Source organism: Nelusetta ayraudi, unplaced genomic scaffold, assembly GCF_046127955.1.
Source record: "Nelusetta ayraudi isolate G7.1 ecotype Tasmania unplaced genomic scaffold, CSIRO-AGI_Nayr_v1 ptg000018l, whole genome shotgun sequence".
In the NCBI taxonomy this organism is placed as follows: Eukaryota; Metazoa; Chordata; class Actinopteri; order Tetraodontiformes; family Monacanthidae; genus Nelusetta; species Nelusetta ayraudi.
In genome coordinates, this window is record NW_027466068.1 from 8,579,882 (window position 1) to 8,595,939 (window position 16,058).

A 16,058-nucleotide genomic window follows, 5' to 3' on the forward strand; every position below is an offset into this window, starting at 1 on the left:
AGTTTTCATGTTAAATTGAGAATTCAACTATTTCCTTATGGGGGAACCTACAATGTACTGAGGAACAACAGGAGAGATGTTTCCCTCATGTATTTCAGCAGAAAATAACAATTCCACTCAAGTTCACCCTTTCTGCTCACACTGCACATAACTCAGCGAGAGAAGCACAATGGCGCAATAAAAAATGACATCCCACTGTCTGAATGAGTTTTCATGTTAAATTGAGAATTCAACTATTTCCTTATGGGGGGACCTACAATGTACTGAGGAACAACAGGAGAGATGTTTCCCTCATGTATTTCAGCAGAAAATAACAATTCCACTCAAGTTCACCCTTTCTGCTCACACTGCACATAACTCAGCGAGAGAAGCACAATAGAGCAATAAAAAATGACATCCCACTGTCTGAATGAGTTTTCATGTTAAATTGAGAATTCAACTATTTCCTTATGGGGGGACCTACAATGTACTCAGGAACAACAGGAGAGATGTTTCCCTCATGTATTTCAGCAGAAAATAACAATTGCACTCAAGTTCACCCTTTCTGCTCACACTGCGCATAACTCAGCGAGAGAAGCACAATAGAGCAATAAAAAATGACATCCCACTGTCTGAATGACTTTTTGTGTTAAATTGTGATATCAACTATTTCCTTGTGGGGGAACCTACAATGTACTGAGGAACAACAGGAGAGATGTTTCCCTCATGTATTTCAGCAGAAAATAACACTTCCACTCAAGTTCACCCTTTCTGCTCACACTGCACATAACTCAGCGAGAGAAGCACAATAGAGCAATAAAAAATGACATCCCACTGTCTGAATGAGTTTTCATGTTAAATTGAGAATTCAACTATTTCCTTATGGGGGAACCTACAATGTACTGAGGAACAACAGGAGAGATGTTTCCCTCATGTATTTCAGCAGAAAATAACAATTCCACTCAAGTTCACCCTTTCTGCTCACACTGCGCATAACTCAGCGAGAGAAGCACAATAGAGCAATAAAAAATGACATCCCACTGTCTGAATGAGTTTTCATGTTAAATTGAGTATTCAACTATTTCCTTATGGGGGAACCTACAATGTACTGAGGAACAACAGGAGAGATGTTTCCCTCATGTATTTCAGCAGAAAATAACAATTCCACTCAAGTTCACCCTTTCTGCTCACACTGCACATAACTCAGCGAGAGAAGCACAATGGCGCAATAAAAAATGACATCCCACTGTCTGAATGAGTTTTCATGTTAAATTGAGAATTCAACTATTTCCTTATGGGGGGACCTACAATGTACTGAGGAACAACAGGAGAGATGTTTCCCTCATGTATTTCAGCAGAAAATAACAATTCCACTCAAGTTCACCCTTTCTGCTCACACTGCACATAACTCAGCGAGAGAAGCACAATAGAGCAATAAAAAATGACATCCCACTGTCTGAATGAGTTTTCATGTTAAATTGAGAATTCAACTATTTCCTTCTGGGGGGACCTACAATGTACTGAGGAACAACAGGAGAGATGTTTCCCTCATGTATTTCAGCAGAAAATAACAATTCCACTCAAGTTCACCCTTTCTGCTCACACTGCGCATAACTCAGCGAGAGAAGCACAATAGAGCAATAAAAATGACATCCCACTGTCTGAATGAGTTTTTATGTTAAATTGTGAATTCAACTATTTCCTTCTGGGGGAACCTACAATGTACTGAGGAACAACAGGAGAGATGTTTCCCTCATGTATTTCAGCAGAAAATAACAATTCCACTCAAGTTCACCCTTTCTGCTCACACTGCGCATAACTCAGCGAGAGAAGCACAATAGAGCAATAAAAAATGACATCCCACTGTCTGAATGAGTTTTCATGTTGAATTGAGAATTCAACTATTTCCTTATGGGGGGACCTACAATGTACTCAGGAACAACAGGAGAGATGTTTCCCTCATGTATTTCAGCAGAAAATAACAATTCCACTCAAGTTCACCCTTTCTGCTCACACTGCGCATAACTCAGCGAGAGAAGCACAATAGAGCAATAAAAAATGACATCCCACTGTCTGAATGAGTTTTTGTGTTAAATTGAGTATTCAACTATTTCCTTATGGGGGAACCTACAATGTACTGAGGAACAACAGGAGAGATGTTTCCCTCATGTATTTCAGCAGAAAATAACAATTCCACTCAAGTTCACCCTTTCTGCTCACACTGCGCATAACTCAGCAAGAGAAGCACAATAGAGCAATAAAAAATGACATCCCACTGTCTGAATGAGTTTTTATGTTAAATTGAGAATTCAACTATTTCCTTATGGGGGGACCTACAATGTACTGAGGAACAACAGGAGAGATGTTTCCCTCATGTATTTCAGCAGAAAATAACAATTCCACTCAAGTTCACCCTTTCTGCTCACACTGCGCATAACTCAGCGAGAGAAGCACAATAGAGCAATAAAAAATGACATCCTACTGTCTGAATGAGTTTTCACCCCATCAGACTTGAATTGAATTAGGGTTAACGATAAGGCTGAAACTAGGGTTAGGGTTAGGGTTAGCTGAAATTAGGGTTAGGGTTTCTGCGTTCCTCAAGTACTAGAAGACCCAAATTCGGCGTGTGCGCTTCTTTGGGGGCTCTTGATGAAATAACAAGTGGCCCCATGTCTCTAGGACAAAGTTGAAATGTCAACCCATAGACTTGCATTGAATGAGGGTTAAGGATAAGGCTGAAAGTAGGGTTAGGGTAGGGATGGAGTTGTTATTCTCTGCTGGAATACATGAGGGAAACATCTCTCATGTTGTTCCTCAGTACATTTTAGGTTCCCCAACAAGGAAAAAGGTGAATTCTGGATTTAACATGAAAACTCATTCAGACGTCAGGATGTCATTCTTTATGGTGTTTATTGGCCTTATCTCAACAATTTGAGAGGTTGTTTTCTTTTCTTTTTTTTTAAAGGAGCAGCAGTGATATCTGTGCTGACTTACTCTGAAAGAATTCTGTTTCTCCTGTTTCTGAGCTGAATTGAAAGTCTCCATGCAAGACAACAGCTGCACACAGCTGCACACAGCTTTACACTTGAACACTCATTCATACACATGAGCCTGAAGGAATAAACAGAGGTCTGTCATCAGTCATGGCGTGAAAAAATATTTTCTGCTCCTCCTGTGTTCATAAAGAGTTTTTTTTTTATATCTTTTTTAATGTTCCCCAGTAAATTGAGTGTTATTCAAGCAGCAGAAGCAGCATCAGCAACACCAGCAGCTGCTGAAGTACTTTAATTGGTTTGTAATCAGACTTACAAGTCTGTTTACAAACAACTTCAGACTTCAAAGCGTTTGAACGGCTTTGATCATCAGACCTAAAAGTCTGTTTACAAACAACTTCAGACTTCAAAGTTTTTGAAAATGTTTCAACACGCATTCCATCACTTTGATGTCTGTTTTCTTCAAGCAGCAGCATTTTTTATTGAGCAAATTGTATTCTGTGTGGAATAACAGGTTGGATTTTTTTTTCTCTCTTGTTCCTCAGCTTAATCAAGACATCTATGAAAGTAAACAGTCGCATACAGATTTTGAAAAGAAAACTCATTCAACCACTTGGATTTCTTCTTTTATTGTGGTTATGGGCCTTATCTCAACAAGTTGAGATGTTGTCTTTTTTTTGAAGGAGCAGCTGTGATATCTGTGCTGACTTACTCTGAAAGAACTCTGTTTCTCTTGTTTCTGAGCTGAATGAAAGTCTCCATGCAAGACAACAGCTGCACAGAGCTGCACACAGCTTTACACTTGAACACTCATTCATACACATGAGCCTGGAGAAATAAACATAGCAAAACAAAGATTCAAATGAAACTGACAATACACCAGGTCAGTGTTCATCAATCTCAGACCAACAGAGAGTCGACTGTGAACGATCGTCACCTGATATTCATCATACGGTCTGTGTCTCCACCCACAGGCGAAATGGTGCCACTGCACATCACCAAACGCATAAGAACAAATCAACCATGTAAATGAATCGACACCACTGAAACAAGAGAGAAATTGTTTCATCAATAACTGGAATAATGTTATTATTAAAATATATATATATATATATTTCAATAGTTAGCTGCTTTAATCAATGTGTGTGGGGGGAGTGGGGGCACTGAATTAGTGAATTCAGGAATTTGTGAAAGAAAACAAGTGCTTTATGCTCATTGCGAGCATAAAAGGTGAACTTGAATGGAATTGTAATTCTCTGCTGAAAAAAATAAGGAAAAAAACTTTCCTGTTGTTCCTCTATTGTCAGTCTCATTTGAATCTTTGTTTTGCATTGTTTATTCCTCCATGCTGATGAGTATGAATGAGTGTTCAAGTGTAAAGCTGTGTGCAGCTCTGTGCAGCTGTTTTCTTGCATAGAGACTTTAATTCAGCTCAGAAACAGGAGAAAAAGAGTTATTTCAGAGTAAGTCAGCACAGATATCACTGCTGCTCCTTCAAAAAAAAGATTTCAACTATTTCCTTATGGGGGAACCTACAATGTAGTGAGGAACAACAGGAGAGATATTTCCCTCATGTATTTCAGCAGAAAATAACAATTCAACTCAAGTTCACCCTTTCTGCTCACACTGCGCATAACTCAGCGAGAGAAGCACAATAGAGCAATAAAAAATGACATCCCACTGTCTGAATGAGTTTTCATGTTAAATTGTAAAATCAACTATTTCCTTATGGGGGAACCTACAATGTACTGAGGAACAACAGGAGAGATGTTTCCCTCATGTATTTCAGCAGAAAATAACAATTCCACTCAAGTTCACCCTTTCTGCTCACACTGCGCATAACTCAGCGAGAGAAGCACAATAGAGCAATAAAAAATGACATCCCACTGTCTGAATGAGTTTTTATGTTAAATTGAGAATTCAACTATTTCCTTATGGGGGGACCTACAATGTACTGAGGAACAACAGGAGAGATGTTTCCCTCATGTATTTCAGCAGAAAATAACAATTCCACTCAAGTTCACCCTTTCTGCTCACACTGCACATAACTCAGCGAGAGAAGCACAATGGCGCAATAAAAAATGACATCCCACTGTCTGAATGAGTTTTCATGTTAAATTGAGAATTCAACTATTTCCTTATGGGGGGACCTACAATGTACTGAGGAACAACAGGAGAGATGTTTCCCTCATGTATTTCAGCAGAAAATAACAATTCCACTCAAGTTCACCCTTTCTGCTCACACTGCACATAACTCAGCGAGAGAAGCACAATAGAGCAATAAAAAATGACATCCCACTGTCTGAATGAGTTTTCATGTTAAATTGAGAATTCAACTATTTCCTTATGGGGGGACCTACAATGTACTGAGGAACAACAGGAGAGATGTTTCCCTCATGTATTTCAGCAGAAAATAACAATTCCACTCAAGTTCACCCTTTCTGCTCACACTGCACATAACTCAGCGAGAGAAGCACAATAGAGCAATAAAAAATGACATCCCACTGTCTGAATGAGTTTTCATGTTAAATTGTAAAATCAACTATTTCCTTATGGGGGAACCTACAATGTACTGAGGAACAACAGGAGAGATGTTTCCCTCATGTATTTCAGCAGAAAATAACAATTCCACTCAAGTTCACCCTTTCTGCTCACACTGCGCATAACTCAGCGAGAGAAGCACAATAGAGCAATAAAAAATGACATCCCACTGTCTGAATGAGTTTTTATGTTAAATTGAGAATTCAACTATTTCCTTATGGGGGGACCTACAATGTACTCAGGAACAACAGGAGAGATGTTTCCCTCATGTATTTCAGCAGAAAATAACAATTCCACTCAAGTTCACCCTTTCTGCTCCCACTGCGCATAACTCAGCGAGAGAAGCACAATAGAGCAATAAAAAATGACATGCCACTGTCTGAATGAGTTTTCATGTTAAATTGAGTATTCAACTATTTCCTTATGGGGGAACCTACAATGTACTGAGGAACAACAGGAGAGATGTTTCCCTCATGTATTTCAGCAGAAAATAACAATTCCACTCAAGTTCACCCTTTCTGCTCACACTGCGCATAACTCAGCGAGAGAAGCACAATAGAGCAATAAAAAATGACATCCCACTGTCTGAATGAGTTTTCATGTTAAATTGAGAATTCAACTATTTCCTTATGGGGGGACCTACAATGTACTCAGGAACAACAGGAGAGATGTTTCCCTCATGTATTTCAGCAGAAAATAACAATTCCACTCAAGTTCACCCTTTCTGCTCACACTGCGCATAACTCAGCGAGAGAAGCACAATAGAGCAATAAAAAATGACATCCCACTGTCTGAATGAGTTTTCATGTTAAATTGAGTATTCAACTATTTCCTTATGGGGGAACCTACAATGTACTGAGGAACAACAGGAGAGATGTTTCCCTCATGTATTTCAGCAGAAAATAACAATTCCACTCAAGTTCACCCTTTCTGCTCACACTGCGCATAACTCAGCGAGAGAAGCACAATAGAGCAATAAAAAATGACATCCCACTGTCTGAATGAGTTTTCATGTTAAATTGAGAATTCAACTATTTCCTTATGGGGGGACCTACAATGTACTCAGGAACAACAGGAGAGATGTTTCCCTCATGTATTTCAGCAGAAAATAACAATTCCACTCAAGTTCACCCTTTCTGCTCACACTGCGCATAACTCAGCGAGAGAAGCACAATAGAGCAATAAAAAATGACATCCCACTGTCTGAATGAGTTTTCATGTTAAATTGAGAATTCAACTATTTCCTTATGGGGGGACCTACAATGTACTCAGGAACAACAGGAGAGATGTTTCCCTCATGTATTTCAGCAGAAAATAACAATTCCACTCAAGTTCACCCTTTCTGCTCACACTGCGCATAACTCAGCGAGAGAAGCACAATAGAGCAATAAAAAATGACATCCCACTGTCTGAATGAGTTTTCATGTTAAATTGAGAATTCAACTATTTCCTTATGGGGGAACCTACATTGTACTGAGGAACAACAGGAGAGATGTTTCCCTCATGCATTTCAGCAGAAAATAACAATTCCACTCAAGTTCACCCTTTCTGCTCACACTGCGCATAACTCAGCGAGAGAAGCACAATAGAGCAATAAAAAATGACATCCCACTGTCTGAATGAGTTTTCATGTTAAATTGAGTATTCAACTATTTCCTTATGGGGGAACCTACAATGTACTGAGGAACAACAGGAGAGATGTTTCCCTCATGTATTTCAGCAGAAAATAACAATTCCACTCAAGTTCACCCTTTCTGCTCACACTGCGCATAACTCAGCGAGAGAAGCACAATAGAGCAATAAAAAATGACATCCCACTGTCTGAATGAGTTTTTATGTTAAATTGAGAATTCAACTATTTCCTTATGGGGGAACCTACAATGTACTGAGGAACAACAGGAGAGATGTTTCCCTCATGTATTTCAGCAGAAAATAACAATTCCACTCAAGTTCACCCTTTCTGCTCACACTGCGCATAACTCAGCGAGAGAAGCACAATAGAGCAATAAAAAATGACATCCCACTGTCTGAATGAGTTTTCATGTTAAATTGAGTATTCAACTATTTCCTTATGGGGGAACCTACAATGTACTGAGGAACAACAGGAGAGATGTTTCCCTCATGTATTTCAGCAGAAAATAACAATTCCACTCAAGTTCACCCTTTCTGCTCCCACTGCGCATAACTCAGCGAGAGAAGCACAATAGAGCAATAAAAAATGACATGCCACTGTCTGAATGAGTTTTCATGTTAAATTGAGAATTCAACTATTTCCTTATGGGGGAACCTACAATGTACTGAGGAACAACAGGAGAGATGTTTCCCTCATGTATTTCAGCAGAAAATAACAATTCCACTCAAGTTCACCCTTTCTGCTCACACTGCGCATAACTCAGCGAGAGAAGCACAATAGAGCAATAAAAAATGACATCCCACTGTCTGAATGAGTTTTCATGTTAAATTGAGAATTCAACTATTTCCTTATGGGGGGACCTACAATGTACTCAGGAACAACAGGAGAGATGTTTCCCTCATGTATTTCAGCAGAAAATAACAATTCCACTCAAGTTCACCCTTTCTGCTCACACTGCGCATAACTCAGCGAGAGAAGCACAATAGAGCAATAAAAAATGACATCCCACTGTCTGAATGAGTTTTCATGTTAAATTGAGAATTCAACTATTTCCTTAAGGGGGAACCTACAATGTACTGAGGAACAACAGGAGAGATGTTTCCCTCATGTATTTCAGCAGAAAATAACAATTCCACTCAAGTTCACCCTTTCTGCTCACACTGCGCATAACTCAGCGAGAGAAGCACAATAGAGCAATAAAAAATGACATCCCACTGTCTGAATGAGTTTTCATGTTAAATTGAGTATTCAACTATTTCCTTATGGGGGAACCTACAATGTACTGAGGAACAACAGGAGAGATGTTTCCCTCATGTATTTCAGCAGAAAATAACAATTCCACTCAAGTTCACCCTTTCTGCTCGCACTGCGCATAACTCAGCGAGAGAAGCACAATAGAGCAATAAAAAATGACATCCCACTGTCTGAATGAGTTTTTATGTTAAATTGAGAATTCAACTATTTCCTTATGGGGGGACCTACAATGTACTCAGGAACAACAGGAGAGATGTTTCCCTCATGTATTTCAGCAGAAAATAACAATTCCACTCAAGTTCACCCTTTCTGCTCACACTGCGCATAACTCAGCGAGAGAAGCACAATAGAGCAATAAAAAATGACATCCCACTGTCTGAATGAGTTTTCATGTTAAATTGAGAATTCAACTATTTCCTTATGGGGGACCCTACAATGTACTGAGGAACAACAGGAGAGATGTTTCCCTCATGTATTTCACCAGAAAATAACACTTCCACTCAAGTTCACCCTTTCTGCTCACACTGCGCATAACTCAGCGAGAGAAGCACAATAGAGCAATAAAAAATGACATCCCACTGTCTGAATGAGTTTTTATGTTAAATTGAGAATTCAACTATTTCCTTATGGGGGGACCTACAATGTACTGAGGAACAACAGGAGAGATGTTTCCCTCATGTATTTCAGCAGAAAATAACAATTCCACTCAAGTTCACCCTTTCTGCTCACACTGCGCATAACTCAGCGAGAGAAGCACAATAGAGCAATAAAAAATGACATCCCACTGTCTGAATGAGTTTTCATGTTAAATTGAGAAATCAACTATTTCCTCATGGGGGAACCTACAATGTACTGAGGAACAACAGGACAGATGTTTCCCTCATGTATTTCAGCAGAAAATAACAATTCCACTCAAGTTCACCCTTTTTGCTCACACTGCGCAAAATTCAGCGAGAGAAGCACAATAGAGCAATAAAAAATGACATCCCACTGTCTGAATGAGTTTTCATGTTAAATTGAGTATTCAACTATTTCCTTATGGGGGAACCTACAATGTACTGAGGAACAACAGGAGAGATGTTTCCCTCATGTATTTCAGCAGAAAATAACAATTCCACTCAAGTTCACCCTTTCTGCTCACACTGCGCATAAGTCAGCGAGAGAAGCACAATAGAGCAATAAAAAATGACATCCCACTGTCTGAATGAGTTTTCATGTTAAATTGAGAATTCAACTATTTCCTTATGGGGGGACCTACAATGTACTGAGGAACAACAGGAGAGATGTTTCCCTCATGTATTTCAGCAGAAAATAACAATTCCACTCAAGTTCACCCTTTCTGCTCACACTGCGCATAACTCAGCGAGAGAAGCACAATAGAGCAATAAAAAATGACATCCCACTGTCTGAATGAGTTTTCATGTTGAATTGAGAATTCAACTATTTCCTTATGGGGGGACCTACAATGTACTCAGGAACAACAGGAGAGATGTTTCCCTCATGTATTTCAGCAGAAAATAACAATTCCACTCAAGTTCACCCTTTCTGCTCACACTGCGCATAACTCAGCGAGAGAAGCACAATAGAGCAATAAAAAATGACATCCCACTGTCTGAATGAGTTTTTGTGTTAAATTGAGTATTCAACTATTTCCTTATGGGGGAACCTACAATGTACTGAGGAACAACAGGAGAGATGTTTCCCTCATGTATTTCAGCAGAAAATAACAATTCCACTCAAGTTCACCCTTTCTGCTCACACTGCGCATAACTCAGCAAGAGAAGCACAATAGAGCAATAAAAAATGACATCCCACTGTCTGAATGAGTTTTTATGTTAAATTGAGAATTCAACTATTTCCTTATGGGGGGACCTACAATGTACTGAGGAACAACAGGAGAGATGTTTCCCTCATGTATTTCAGCAGAAAATAACAATTCCACTCAAGTTCACCCTTTCTGCTCACACTGCGCATAACTCAGCGAGAGAAGCACAATAGAGCAATAAAAAATGACATCCTACTGTCTGAATGAGTTTTCACCCCATCAGACTTGAATTGAATTAGGGTTAACGATAAGGCTGAAACTAGGGTTAGGGTTAGGGTTAGCTGAAATTAGGGTTAGGGTTTCTGCGTTCCTCAAGTACTAGAAGACCCAAATTCGGCGTGTGCGCTTCTTTGGGGGCTCTTGATGAAATAACAAGTGGCCCCATGTCTCTAGGACAAAGTTGAAATGTCAACCCATAGACTTGCATTGAATGAGGGTTAAGGATAAGGCTGAAAGTAGGGTTAGGGTAGGGATGGAGTTGTTATTCTCTGCTGGAATACATGAGGGAAACATCTCTCATGTTGTTCCTCAGTACATTTTAGGTTCCCCAACAAGGAAAAAGGTGAATTCTGGATTTAACATGAAAACTCATTCAGACGTCAGGATGTCATTCTTTATGGTGTTTATTGGCCTTATCTCAACAATTTGAGAGGTTGTTTTCTTTTCTTTTTTTTTAAAGGAGCAGCAGTGATATCTGTGCTGACTTACTCTGAAAGAATTCTGTTTCTCCTGTTTCTGAGCTGAATTGAAAGTCTCCATGCAAGACAACAGCTGCACACAGCTGCACACAGCTTTACACTTGAACACTCATTCATACACATGAGCCTGAAGGAATAAACAGAGGTCTGTCATCAGTCATGGCGTGAAAAAATATTTTCTGCTCCTCCTGTGTTCATAAAGAGTTTTTTTTTTATATCTTTTTTAATGTTCCCCAGTAAATTGAGTGTTATTCAAGCAGCAGAAGCAGCATCAGCAACACCAGCAGCTGCTGAAGTACTTTAATTGGTTTGTAATCAGACTTACAAGTCTGTTTACAAACAACTTCAGACTTCAAAGCGTTTGAACGGCTTTGATCATCAGACCTAAAAGTCTGTTTACAAACAACTTCAGACTTCAAAGTTTTTGAAAATGTTTGAACACGCATTCCATCACTTTGATGTCTGTTTTCTTCAAGCAGCAGCATTTTTTATTGAGCAAATTGTATTCTGTGTGGAATAACAGCTTGGATTTTTTTTTCTCTCTTGTTCCTCAGCTGAATCAAGACATCTATGAAAGTAAACAGTCGCATACAGATTTTGAAAAGAAAACTCATTCAACCACTTGGATTTCTTCTTTTATTGTGGTTATGGGCCTTATCTCAACAAGTTGAGATGTTGTCTTTTTTTTGAAGGAGCAGCTGTGATATCTGTGCTGACTTACTCTGAAAGAACTCTGTTTCTCTTGTTTCTGAGCTGAATGAAAGTCTCCATGCAAGACAACAGCTGCACAGAGCTGCACACAGCTTTACACTTGAACACTCATTCATACACATGAGCCTGGAGAAATAAACATAGCAAAACAAAGATTCAAATGAAACTGACAATACACCAGGTCAGTGTTCATCAATCTCAGACCAACAGAGAGTCGACTGTGAACGATCGTCACCTGATATTCATCATACGGTCTGTGTCTCCACCCACAGGCGAAATGGTGCCACTGCACATCACCAAACGCATAAGAACAAATCAACCATGTAAATGAATCGACACCACTGAAACAAGAGAGAAATTGTTTCATCAATAACTGGAATAATGTTATTATTAAAATATATATATATATATATTTCAATAGTTAGCTGCTTTAATCAATGTGTGTGGGGGGAGTGGGGGCACTGAATTAGTGAATTCAGGAATTTGTGAAAGAAAACAAGTGCTTTATGCTCATTGCGAGCATAAAAGGTGAACTTGAATGGAATTGTAATTCTCTGCTGAAAAAAATAAGGAAAAAAATTTTCCTGTTGTTCCTCTATTGTCAGTCTCATTTGAATCTTTGTTTTGCATTGTTTATTCCTCCATGCTGATGAGTATGAATGACTGTTCAAGTGTAAAGCTGTGTGCAGCTCTGTGCAGCTGTTTTCTTGCATAGAGACTTTAATTCAGCTCAGAAACAGGAGAAAAAGAGTTATTTCAGAGTAAGTCAGCACAGATATCACTGCTGCTCCTTCAAAAAAAAGATTTCAACTATTTCCTTATGGGGGAACCTACAATGTAGTGAGGAACAACAGGAGAGATGTTTCCCTCATGTATTTCAGCAGAAAATAACAATTCCACTCAAGTTCACCCTTTCTGCTCACACTGCGCATAACTCAGCGAGAGAAGCACAATAGAGCAATAAAAAATGACATCCCACTGTCTGAATGAGTTTTCATGTTAAATTGTAAAATCAACTATTTCCTTATGGGGGAACCTACAATGTACTGAGGAACAACAGGAGAGATGTTTCCCTCATGTATTTCAGCAGAAAATAACAATTCCACTCAAGTTCACCCTTTCTGCTCACACTGCGCATAACTCAGCGAGAGAAGCACAATAGAGCAATAAAAAATGACATCCCACTGTCTGAATGAGTTTTTATGTTAAATTGAGAATTCAACTATTTCCTTATGGGGGGACCTACAATGTACTGAGGAACAACAGGAGAGATGTTTCCCTCATGTATTTCAGCAGAAAATAACAATTCCACTCAAGTTCACCCTTTCTGCTCACACTGCGCATAAGTCAGCGAGAGAAGCACAATAGAGCAATAAAAAATGACATCCCACTGTCTGAATGAGTTTTCATGTTAAATTGAGTATTCAACTATTTCCTTATGGGGGAACCTACAATGTACTGAGGAACAACAGGAGAGATGTTTCCCTCATGTATTTCAGCAGAAAATAACAATTCCACTCAAGTTCACCCTTTCTGCTCACACTGCGCATAACTCAGCGAGAGAAGCACAATAGAGCAATAAAAAATGACATCCCACTGTCTGAATGAGTTTTCATGTTAAATTGAGAATTCAACTATTTCCTTATGGGGGGACCTACAATGTACTCAGGAACAACAGGAGAGATGTTTCCCTCATGTATTTCAGCAGAAAATAACAATTCCACTCAAGTTCACCCTTTCTGCTCACACTGCGCATAACTCAGCGAGAGAAGCACAATAGAGCAATAAAAAATGACATCCCACTGTCTGAATGAGTTTTCATGTTAAATTGAGAATTCAACTATTTCCTTATGGGGGGACCTACAATGTACTCAGGAACAACAGGAGAGATGTTTCCCTCATGTATTTCAGCAGAAAATAACAATTCCACTCAAGTTCACCCTTTCTGCTCACACTGCGCATAAGTCAGCGAGAGAAGCACAATAGAGCAATAAAAAATGACATCCCACTGTCTGAATGAGTTTTCATGTTAAATTGAGAATTCAACTATTTCCTTATGGGGGAACCTACATTGTACTGAGGAACAACAGGAGAGATGTTTCCCTCATGCATTTCAGCAGAAAATAACAATTCCACTCAAGTTCACCCTTTCTGCTCACACTGCGCATAACTCAGCGAGAGAAGCACAATAGAGCAATAAAAAATGACATCCCACTGTCTGAATGAGTTTTCATGTTAAATTGAGTATTCAACTATTTCCTTATGGGGGAACCTACAATGTACTGAGGAACAACAGGAGAGATGTTTCCCTCATGTATTTCAGCAGAAAATAACAATTCCACTCAAGTTCACCCTTTCTGCTCACACTGCGCATAACTCAGCGAGAGAAGCACAATAGAGCAATAAAAAATGACATCCCACTGTCTGAATGAGTTTTTATGTTAAATTGAGAATTCAACTATTTCCTTATGGGGGAACCTACAATGTACTGAGGAACAACAGGAGAGATGTTTCCCTCATGTATTTCAGCAGAAAATAACAATTCCACTCAAGTTCACCCTTTCTGCTCACACTGCGCATAACTCAGCGAGAGAAGCACAATAGAGCAATAAAAAATGACATCCCACTGTCTGAATGAGTTTTCATGTTAAATTGAGTATTCAACTATTTCCTTATGGGGGAACCTACAATGTACTGAGGAACAACAGGAGAGATGTTTCCCTCATGTATTTCAGCAGAAAATAACAATTCCACTCAAGTTCACCCTTTCTGCTCGCACTGCGCATAACTCAGCGAGAGAAGCACAATAGAGCAATAAAAAATGACATCCCACTGTCTGAATGAGTTTTTATGTTAAATTGAGAATTCAACTATTTCCTTATGGGGGGACCTACAATGTACTCAGGAACAACAGGAGAGATGTTTCCCTCATGTATTTCAGCAGAAAATAACAATTCCACTCAAGTTCACCCTTTCTGCTCCCACTGCGCATAACTCAGCGAGAGAAGCACAATAGAGCAATAAAAAATGACATGCCACTGTCTGAATGAGTTTTCATGTTAAATTGAGTATTCAACTATTTCCTTATGGGGGAACCTACAATGTACTGAGGAACAACAGGAGAGATGTTTCCCTCATGTATTTCAGCAGAAAATAACAATTCCACTCAAGTTCACCCTTTCTGCTCACACTGCGCATAACTCAGCGAGAGAAGCACAATAGAGCAATAAAAAATGACATCCCACTGTCTGAATGAGTTTTCATGTTAAATTGAGAATTCAACTATTTCCTTATGGGGGGACCTACAATGTACTCAGGAACAACAGGAGAGATGTTTCCCTCATGTATTTCAGCAGAAAATAACAATTCCACTCAAGTTCACCCTTTCTGCTCACACTGCGCATAACTCAGCGAGAGAAGCACAATAGAGCAATAAAAAATGACATCCCACTGTCTGAATGAGTTTTCATGTTAAATTGAGAATTCAACTATTTCCTTATGGGGGGACCTACAATGTACTCAGGAACAACAGGAGAGATGTTTCCCTCATGTATTTCAGCAGAAAATAACAATTCCACTCAAGTTCACCCTTTCTGCTCACACTGCGCATAACTCAGCGAGAGAAGCACAATAGAGCAATAAAAAATGACATCCCACTGTCTGAATGAGTTTTCATGTTAAATTGAGAATTCAACTATTTCCTTATGGGGGAACCTACATTGTACTGAGGAACAACAGGAGAGATGTTTCCCTCATGCATTTCAGCAGAAAATAACAATTCCACTCAAGTTCACCCTTTCTGCTCACACTGCGCATAACTCAGCGAGAGAAGCACAATAGAGCAATAAAAAATGACATCCCACTGTCTGAATGAGTTTTCATGTTAAATTGAGTATTCAACTATTTCCTTATGGGGGAACCTACAATGTACTGAGGAACAACAGGAGAGATGTTTCCCTCATGTATTTCAGCAGAAAATAACAATTCCACTCAAGTTCACCCTTTCTGCTCACACTGCGCATAACTCAGCGAGAGAAGCACAATAGAGCAATAAAAAATGACATCCCACTGTCTGAATGAGTTTTTATGTTAAATTGAGAATTCAACTATTTCCTTATGGGGGAACCTACAATGTACTGAGGAACAACAGGAGAGATGTTTCCCTCATGTATTTCAGCAGAAAATAACAATTCCACTCAAGTTCACCCTTTCTGCTCACACTGCGCATAACTCAGCGAGAGAAGCACAATAGAGCAATAAAAAATGACATCCCACTGTCTGAATGAGTTTTCATGTTAAATTGAGTATTCAACTATTTCCTTATGGGGGAACCTACAATGTACTGAGGAACAACAGGAGAGATGTTTCCCTCATGTATTTCAGCAGAAAATAACAATTCCACTCAAGTTCACCCTTTCTGCTCG